We start from the raw sequence: 9158 nt of genomic DNA on the forward strand, positions 1-9158 counted from the left end.
AATTAAAATGTGTAAACAAAATCGGCAAGTAAAAGAAGCAAGATAAGCATCCTTTGTGTTGCATTGCATGTGTTCAAATCAGACGTTAGTTTGAACACAAGGAAAATGGAACATTTCATACTCAAAATTGATGAAATGTGCCATTTTCTTAGGTCTCCATTGCCCTTGATCATGCATGATAGGGTGATGGTCATTTAAGTCTTGTTTTGCATTCATTAAACTTGTACAAACTTGGTTCTTTGGCCATCATGCAATAAAGTTGCTTGGTTGATGGTTTGAGAGCCAAGAGTGTCACTCCTTTGAACTTGTTTGATGATAAAGAGGGTAACAGTACAAAAACCTTCAAAAAGTACACTGTTTTGCTCTGTTTGCTCTCTGTTGCAGCAAGGAAGTCCAAGTCAGTGGTGGCCGACGGCCACCACCAGTAGCCGGCCGTCCACCATTGTTGGCCAATCGACCATCATCAGTGGCCGACTGACCCCCTGTGGACCACCAATGCAAATTCAATAGTGTGGTCCTGAGGCAAAACAAAGTTAATCTGGAAAAGGAGACACTACAACAAAAGTAACCTACGGTGACGAAAACTAGTGAAGAAAATAAAATTCGTCACTAAATAAAAATAATTCGTGAGGAATTTATAAATTTTGTCACATATAATAAAAAAATGAAAATGGTAGGTGACAAAATTTATTTTCGTCAATAAATACTTCATTTTAAGTGAGGAAAAATTAAGTTTCGTCACCAAAAAATTTCCCGCTTTTTTTTTTTGGTGGCGCCAAAATTTTGGGACTTTTGGTGAGAAAAAAATTTGTCACTAATTATAAAATTATTTGTGAGGAATATATTTTTGTCACCAAAACGTTTTAATATTTTTGATATCTTTTGGTGAGGAAATAATATTGTCACCAATTTTAGTGGAAAATGTTTGATATATTGAGCGGCAATAAAAAAAAAAAAGGGTATTAATTTTTTTTACCCCTTTTCTGTTTATCATCTCTATCTATCTCTCTCTCTCTCTCTCTCAAAATAGGGTATTAATTTGTCTTACCCCTTGCTCCTCCACCACGCCGATCGCCATCGTTGCCTCTATTAGCCTTGCCGATCGTCGCCGCCACTAGTAGCCTTGCCGGTAACCGCCACATCTTCTTCGCTTGGTGAGAAATATATTTTCATCACCAATAATTTTATATATATTTTTTTTAAGAAACTTGATTTTAAATATTTTAAGACCATTTGGTGAGAAATATATTTTTGTCATTAATAATTTTTAATATTTTGAGACTTTTTAGTGAGAAAATTATTTTGTCACTAATTTTGTAGAGAAAATTTTGACATATTGGGCGGTAATGAAAAAAAAATAGACTATTAACTTTCCCTCTTTTTTTTTTGTTTATCAGTTTTCCTGTTCTCCCCCCTCTCTCTCTCTCAAAACAGAACACAAGTTAATTAGCTCTCTAAGTAACTTATGGTGATGAAAAGTAGTAAAAAAAAAAAAAAAAATTTCGTCACTAAAAAAAAATAATCCGTGACAAACTATAAAATTTTGTCACATATAATAAAAACGTAAAAATAATTGGTGACAAAATTTATTTTTATCAATAAATATTTTTTTTAGGTGAGGAAAAATTAAATTTCGTCACCAAAGGTTTTGCCTCTTATTGTTTTGGGTGGCGCCAAAATTTTGAGACTTTTGGTTAGAAAAGAATTTGTCACCAATTATAAAATTATTAGTGAGGAATATATTTTCGTCATCAATATTTTTAATTTTTTTTTTTGAGAAACTTGATTTTAAATATTTTAAGACCATTTCCTCACTGATAATTTTTAATATTTTGAGACCTTTGATGAGAAAAATATTTTGTCATTAATTTTAAAGGGAGAATTTTGACATATTGAGCGATAATGAAAAAAAATAGATTAATATCCCCCCCCCTTTGTGTGTTTATTAGTTTTCCACTCATTTTTTTTTTTTGTTGTGTTTATTAGTTTTCCTCTCATATCTCTCTCTCTCTCAAAAACAAAACACAAGTTAGGTCTCTTCCTTTAGCATTCCATGTCCTCCTTTAGCGTGTTTTTCTCCAGCGCTGCCGCCGACGTCGCCCATTCTCCTCCTTCATTGGCGCCGTCGACGTCGCATCTCCGAGCCCGTCCGCCCGTCTCCTTTAGTGCCATGTGTTCTCTTCCATCAATGCCTCTTATTATTTGATTTCTCTGCTTTGTATTTTCAGGTATGGGTCCTCTCTCTCTATTTTTCTATCTCTATTTTCCCTAATTTTCAAATCTAATGAGACACGCAGTGTCCCATATGTGATTTCTTCGGACTGTATTTTGCATTTAAAGGTTGTGATTTCTTCGGATTGAATGGTGGGGACATGATTGATTTGATTGCTAATGTTTCTCCCTGGTAAGCAGGTTAACAATAACTTATTTGCTTGGTTGTTTTCACAACATTGATTGACTTCCGTTGCCTTCACAGGTTTCCCTTATTGAACAGGTTTCTGAATAATATATTGACAAAATAATTACTCGGGGAGGGGGGGTTGGGGTTAACCTTAACTAATTATTTGTTGTAGGTAGAAGGGGAAAAAAAAGGATTGTCAATAGATTTCTAGCAAAGGTTTATTAGCTGACACGGCTTGATTGTGCTAGTCTAACTCCATAAATTTGTTATCTATTTAACCTCTCTACATGATAGGATTTTCCTACAATGTTACAGAGTAGAATTGAGGGGTTTTTGGTGGTCTCTTGGAACTTGTTCTCTGGTTGAGAAAATTGTTTGCATTTCTGAATCTTTGGCCTTCAGTTTTGTGAGTTTCGAGTTTTGTATTTCTGGATGCTTTTATCTCAGCAAAAAGAGGTACTTCAAGTGAAGTAGTATTATTTGGATTGTAATTACTTTGTATTGTTAAATAGTTAATTATTTTTCTTTTCTTTTCTGTTTTTTTTTTTTTTGGTTCTTTTTCCTAATCTTCATCTTTTGCTGTTGAAACCTTTTACTCCTCCATTTTATATTTGAATAGTGATATGTCATGAATAATATTTTATTTAAAGGCGTCAAACTTTGTTGTAAGATGTTTAAGATTGTGAATTTTTTAAATAAGCAGCTGATTGATTGGAGATGTATTTTCTTATGCACCCTTCTCCACATATCAATAATTATGTTAAGTTTGTCAAATCTTTTGTGAATGAGTATTGACCATTCAGTTATAATAGAATAGAGCTTAACTACATGTTCTTTTCTCATTTTCTACTAGGGTACATTCTTTTTGAAAGATTTGAGTTTGTCACATAGGGGGAAGCATTGATTATGGCTAGCCCAGTAAACAATCAGGGTAGTCTATCGATTTTGTGGAGATTGGTGACTAATTTGTTAACAAATGTAACTGGTACATTTTATTCTTGAAAATTGACATTTTTGGAGCAGAAATATTGCGTGTAACCACATTGTTGGGGAATGCGTCATTTTTAGATCAAAGTGGGTTGGAACATGCTAGCTCCCTGGCTTTAGGAGGAATATTTTCAAATGGAGGAGCCAATGTGAACAGATGGGCATCACCGTTTCAATCAAAAGTACGGATACTAACTATTAACATAACCTTTTGTTCCATCTAATTTTATTGTTTTTCAGAAGCATTCCTGACTCATTTTTTAAACATTTCATTCTAACTTCATTAGTCTATTTGAGTGCTTGTACTGAAATTCCGTGTCTTTCATGACGGTTAGTTTGAGGCTAACATCATTAAGAATAACACAAAGATTTAATCAAGTGTCCTAATCCAGCATAACTAGATAGTTAACACAATGTTGGAAAGGACATTTACCTATAAGGGCTGAGACAATTGGAGGACTTTTGTTCTTACTGCTGACTTCTTAATTAACATGATGTTTAGTGGTGTACATTACAAGGGGAGACTTATTGGCAGAGACCAATTCATTTGTTTTTGGTTCTAAGAAGTGACTAATTTATTATGTTGTTGATACAGTAGTTAAATATGCTATCATCTGAATGCAAAGAAAAAATTAACCAAAAAAAAAAAAAACTCATAAGAGCTGGTAATATTTGCAAAATGATGTATATTTCTTGGTTTCAATACTCTGGAGTTTGTTTTCAGATATATACGAATAAGTTCAAGCTCTTATATGATTTGTGCTCAAACGCGAGCATATGTTTTTGGTGTTCCATTCATATATATGTTGAGGTGCACCTATTTACTTCTGTGGGTTATCTTAATTTCAATGTGCAGCAGTTCTAAGGTACTTTTCTTTGTGATAGTTTTTTGGAAATTTGGTAGATCTTGCTTTGCAAAACAGTATTACAAGTGTATCTATCTTTTACGTTCTTTTAACGTTGGCTGTGTTTTTATTACATAGATGTCAGGTTTATTGTAGCCCTCATCTGCACAAAACAGGCTTGGTTCTCAAGGCAGCTCATCTGGTCTTATAGTGAAGAGAATGATGAGGGTGGATATCACAGTTGATCAATATCCTAATGTACGAGTTACTCTCTAATTCCATTGCATCTTTTTCATGGTGTGGTTTACTGCATTTCATGTTTAACTTCTTGTTACCCACTTGTCGTTGAAGTTCAATTTTGTCGGCCGCCTCCTTGGTCCTAGAGGGAACTCACTCAAGAGAGTAGAGGCAAGTGCTGAGTGCCGTGTTCTAATCAAAGGACATGGCAGCATCAAGGATCTTGTTAAGGTAATTTTGATTGTCTTTTCAACCAGAATGCTTGTGTTTCTTGGATACTTTATGTTGTGTTTTATGGTTTGATGTGTTAATACATGAAATGCTGAAACCATAATATTCTGGATACTGATTAGAGCAATGCCACACTTTTAATCTCTCTCTCTAAATGAAAGCTAGAGGTGTAACATGGGCTATGCTCATGTTCTTAACTTATGTCATCTTTATCTCATTTTCAATTCAATTATTTATTTCTTTTTAGTGGTATTCATTTCCTGATATCATTTCCAAAGAGTTTTGTTTGTACAATAGTCTACAATATTGATCAGGTTTCCAATTTCTTCTGACCTCGACCAAAAAGTAAAGAATTATTATTTTTTTTATTTTTTATTTTTTTTGGGAGATCACAATAGCTTTACATGCTTTCAATTTTTCTTGTAAAAACTGTGAACTTTTATTAGATGTTGTAATTAACCATTACATTATAGTTCTTAATACCTTGTCTGATCATGAAGTTAACATGGTTTGCCTATTCATATTGATGGGTGTTGCATTTTTTCTCTCTCTAAATGTTCTATTTTACTCTGAATTACTTTTTATAATTTCTTCCCCATGGGTCTTTAATCGAGAGAACAATGAGATGCTCTAGCAATTGTATTTTTAGGAATCTTGATTTTTTATATAGCAGCTCAATGAGGATCTTCAATTTGGAACCCCCCTTTTGATTGAAGAGTGCATTCAGTTTTGCATATCAGGCTTTGATTGCATATTTCATGTATTGTGGTAGCTGAGAGTAGTTCATTTCCACAACCCTTTGAAATACATTTTTAGAAGCAGTGGGACATGAGATTCTTTGACCATCCATGAGTAACACTGATCCTTCCTTAGCCGTCTTGTTGACAAGTATGGTTTTAGGTATACCAAATATGAATAAGCATATTCTTGGTGTTTGATATATGATGGCGACTATCAAATATTTGATTTATGATTGTAATTATCAATTAAATATGTAGTCTCTTGAGTTTGTTGAGAATAAAAAATGCAAAACTAGTGTAGCAAGCGTGTACTGAAAAGCTTATGTTATGTCGGTTTTCATCCCAGTATGACACGTAAATAACTGTAGCACATGCACATGTATGGTGCCTGTCCAATAAACATAAATTTGGACTCTCTCTTTGGGATAATGTTTATAGGAGGAGAGGCAGGTTATTATCCTAATGGGATGGAACTTTTATTGATCGTGGTACCAATAAATGTTTTGGCTGGGATTTAATGTTGCTGACGCTTAACTTTTTTTTTTTTTGTTGGTTATGTATTTTTATTAAGAAGAGACAGATTTATAAAAGGTGCTAAAAGTGGATACAACTCATGTAGAAAGTCCAAGGGAAGCACATGCTATCATCCTATACAAGTACAAGAATCTAGCTAAATCTAAGAAATATGGATTCTTCTAAAAAGGTTCCATGTCCATGTTGGACATGTGTTGGGCACCCATTCAGACATGCCCTATTATATTTTTAGATGTTTTTAGGTGGAGTTTGGACATTTAGAATACATGTCTATCTCGTAGACACACATAAACACATTGTTAGTTTGGATTTGATATCCCTTTACTAGGAAAAAATACTTACAATCTCCAATCAATTGTGTGTACTAGTACTTGACCTCAAAACCTCCAAATTTGGAGGTTACCTCTTGCAGAATTCTGAGTTGGAACACGTTCTCTCTCAAGAGCAACCCCTGCCCCCTTTCTTCTGGCAGCCTACGTTCATTCCAAAATCTGACCCTATATGTCCTCTGACAATTACATTATATGTTCAAGGAACTTCTTCCATTTCTTTCCTAATATCTTTAGATGCACCAAGATCATTAGAGAGTTACACAATTGTCTGGTAGACCTCAACCCCACCATAATGAGTGATTTCTACCTTCCCCTAATAATTTCCTGCTTGAATGCAAATGTCTATTACCATTTTGTCATTAATGGTCATGTGAACACCCAGAGTCTTTTGTTTCTAAACTTGCCTATGTAATTAAGGAGCAAACAAAATCGCAATCCACCATATTATCTTTAAATTCTTCTCCCACATGTGACCACTGATTAACTGTGAATCAAATTTCCTATATGTCGCACTCATTGACTATGAAGCAAATTATTATTCATCGTACCATTATCATGTTTGCGGGTATTTACAGGGTCTCCCATATGAATCCTATCTGTTACATCAAGGAATGAACATGGCCATTTTCTTGGCTTATAATGGAGTCAATGTCTAGCTATAAAAAGCCTATCTTATACATGGACTTGTTTTCTATCACTTTGGAACTACTGAACTAGTGTTGTTTAGTTGGAGCATGTAGCTAACATATTTAGGCAATTGCTTTTGGTTTCTTCTTTCTTGTTTTTCCTTTTCTGGTTGTTTGTATCAGTAAGTTTTGATTGTATAATCATTTTTACTCTTTTTACTTTAGGAGGAAAATAGATCATACCCTTTTTTCAAGAGCTTGTTTGTTCTCTAGAATTCTACGACTATTTTCAATATTGGTTTTCAATATATATATATGAATTTGTAATTCATTTTTTTAAACATTGCATTTGACTATTGACAATTTAGCTATTTGACATAAATTTTGCTAACACGCAGTCTTATAATGCAGCTAAGTTTTATTGAATCTGAGATTGTTCTTTTTATTTTCCTTGTCATCACTTCTTGTAGTGGCTTTCTATCAGAAAAGATGAGAATGAATTTGGCCCATTTTCTGCTTGGAACATAACTGGAACATGCACAGGTTTGTAAGTTCGTTGTGAATCTGATTATCTTATTATTCCAGCTGATTGGGAAATGGTTTTTTTTTTAATTTTAAATTTCTTAATTCATTTTCCCTTTCTTTAATTGTATTATATGTTCTCTGTATTAGGTGTTCAAGTGAGTCATTCCACTGGTTGTTTATGGCCATGTAAGCCTTTTTTTAATTATTGTTTTTGTAACAATATTTTTCACATGAATAATACTTTGAGTGAAGAAAGTATTTTATTACTACATCTTATTGGGATGTGCTCTTTCTATTGCTCTTTACTTTTCTTTTTCCTTTATGTATTAAATGATTATTAATATTTGGCATCTTCTATTACATGTGTTGCTTTATCATCAAGGATCACCTCAACTTTTTAAAGTTTTAGATTGTTATATGCATTTCTACTAAATTGGTTTATAAAATAAAATTATTTATATATGAGTTTAGATGTAATTGATAATATATTAATGTTTTCCTTGTTTATTTTCTTTGCAGATTGATTTTTGATGACATTTGGAAGCGTACTTGCAAATCAAGATGAAGTGTTGAATTTTTTTTTTCTTGAACTGATACTTAGTTCTAGTTGCAAATCAAGATCGAGTGTTATTTTTTTGTTGACTCCACGTTAGTTCATTTTGGAATTTGCTATGATGGTTTTTTTTATTATACTTAATGGATTATTATTAAATTTGTTTGATGGATACATTTTCATTTATAATATAAATTGTTTAGTGAATTTTTTTGTGGAGTGGTGTATAATAGCTAGTGAATTTCTTAGTACATTTAAAATGCTATTGGATATGAGTAGGGATATTTGTGAAATAATAATTTAAATTGAAATATAAAATATGGAACAAGTTTAGTGACGAATTTGTTTCGTCATTTGTATTTGTTATTATGACAAAGTAATTATTCATCACTGATAAACTTTTTTTGTGACAAAATTTACTGCAGTTTACATATGAAAGTTTTTATTTATTTTGTTATTTGGTGACTAAAAATTTCGTCACGTATATATACATATTTGTGACGAAATATATTTCGTCACCCATGTATGACTTTTGAAGACGAAAAAGTTTGTCACCTTTACATCTTATTGTGACGAAATTATCTCCTCATCAATGATCAACATGCGTGACAAATTTATTCCTCAACTAAAATTATAAATATGGTACTAAATAACTATTTGGTGACGAAAATGAGAATTTTTGGCGACAAAATGTTGTTTTATTGGTAACAAAAAAATTATGACTTTTGAAGACGAAAAATTTCGTCACCTTTACATCTTATTGTGACGAAATTATTTCCTCATCAATGATCAACATGCGTGACAAATTTATTCGTCAACTAAAGTCATAAATATGGTATTGAATAACTATTTGGTGACGAAAATGAGAATTTTTTGCGACAAAATATTGTTTTATTGGTGACAAAAAATTTCGTCACTGAAGTAATTTCATTGGTGACGAAATTATTTTTCGTCACGTTGGCTTTTAGTGACAAACATTCAATGACGAAACCGGTGACGAAAATATTTCATCACAAATATCTATAGTGACGAAATTAGCTCTTTGGAGACAAAAAAATTTCGTCACTCAAGACCCAACTTCTTGTAGTGAGAAAACATAAGTGCTTTTGTGCAACAGAGGCTTGCAATAGCAAAACAGTGGCCTTTC

At 32.7% G+C, this 9158-nt stretch overlaps 1 long non-coding RNA gene across 1 annotated transcript; it reads left to right on the forward strand.

The window, feature by feature from the left end:
- The first annotated feature begins 2564 nt into the window (after window positions 1-2564).
- On the forward strand, window positions 2565-7644 carry LOC145803361 (uncharacterized). The gene is made up of 3 exons (XR_014345467.1): window positions 2565-4701; window positions 7404-7476; window positions 7606-7644. It is a non-coding gene; the product is annotated as an uncharacterized LOC145803361 (long non-coding RNA).
- The last annotated feature ends 1514 nt before the right edge of the window (window positions 7645-9158 follow it).

This window comes from Camellia sinensis, chromosome 11, assembly GCF_055761805.1.
Source record: "Camellia sinensis isolate YWXY chromosome 11, ASM5576180v1, whole genome shotgun sequence".
Classification (NCBI taxonomy): domain Eukaryota; kingdom Viridiplantae; phylum Streptophyta; class Magnoliopsida; order Ericales; family Theaceae; genus Camellia; species Camellia sinensis.